Genomic DNA, 763 nt, shown 5'->3' with positions numbered 1-763 from the left:
AGGGAAATGCTCAGGTCTTCTGTTTGAAAAGCCGGCAATGCGTGAGCATGTTTGCCTGCGCTCAGCTGCCTCATCCTCCCAAGTTACCCATTTAGGAAAGAAAGTGCTTTCTCTGCATCTAGACAAAATTGGACAGAAGGAATATCACAAAGATAAAATATCTCTCAGGCTTTTAAAAGTCATCTTATTTATGATGTTAAAATGATTTTAAATCCCAAAGTAATGTTTAGGGTTGTTCTATCATTCCTCGTTCATTTCTCAGGCCAGATCGCTTCTGCTGCCTGCCTGGGACAGGCAGATGGCAGTTCAAGTATTCCTTTGGGACGAGAGAACAGGTTTTAGCTCAGCTCACAGCTCTGTAGGCATCCCACTAATGGAAGCTCTGTGACTGAGTCTGAGAAGACTGTGATTGGTGTTACATTTGTTGTTTTATAACGTTAGGCCTCAGTCCTATTTAGTAAAACCAGTATTTGCAGCGCAGTGGTAATTTCGCTAGGATTACGTGAGAAGGGAATGCATTTTTTCAAGCCAGTGCCTGTTTTCAGTGAGTCATCACGTGTTTTTTCCCTTAGATTGTAAGGAAGTCATGCAGTAATGTAGACTTTATGACTCTTCCACTGGTGCGTTTCCTCAGTTTCACTATTAATTGTGTATTCTTCCGCATAATTTACCTGCCTCTTTCTAACAGGGGCTTCAATTTGTCAATCTAATTTTTCTGAAGATATTTCCAGGTCTATCCTGTCATCTTATTCTACACTAGAAC

The 763-nt window shown here is 41.0% G+C and overlaps 1 protein-coding gene across 1 annotated transcript in view; it reads right to left on the bottom strand.

The window, feature by feature from the left end:
• LOC104497904 (carbonic anhydrase-related protein 10-like) overlaps positions 1-763 on the bottom strand; it is a 14,763-nt gene that overhangs the window by 2,577 nt on the left and 11,423 nt on the right. The window lies entirely within an intron of this gene.

This window comes from Buceros rhinoceros, unplaced genomic scaffold (genome assembly GCF_000710305.1).
Source record: "Buceros rhinoceros silvestris isolate BGI_N320 unplaced genomic scaffold, ASM71030v1 scaffold24438, whole genome shotgun sequence".
Taxonomy (NCBI): domain Eukaryota; kingdom Metazoa; phylum Chordata; class Aves; order Bucerotiformes; family Bucerotidae; genus Buceros; species Buceros rhinoceros.
The sequence above is the reverse complement of the archived record's forward strand: the minus strand, read 5'-3'. Positions and strand labels throughout refer to the sequence as shown.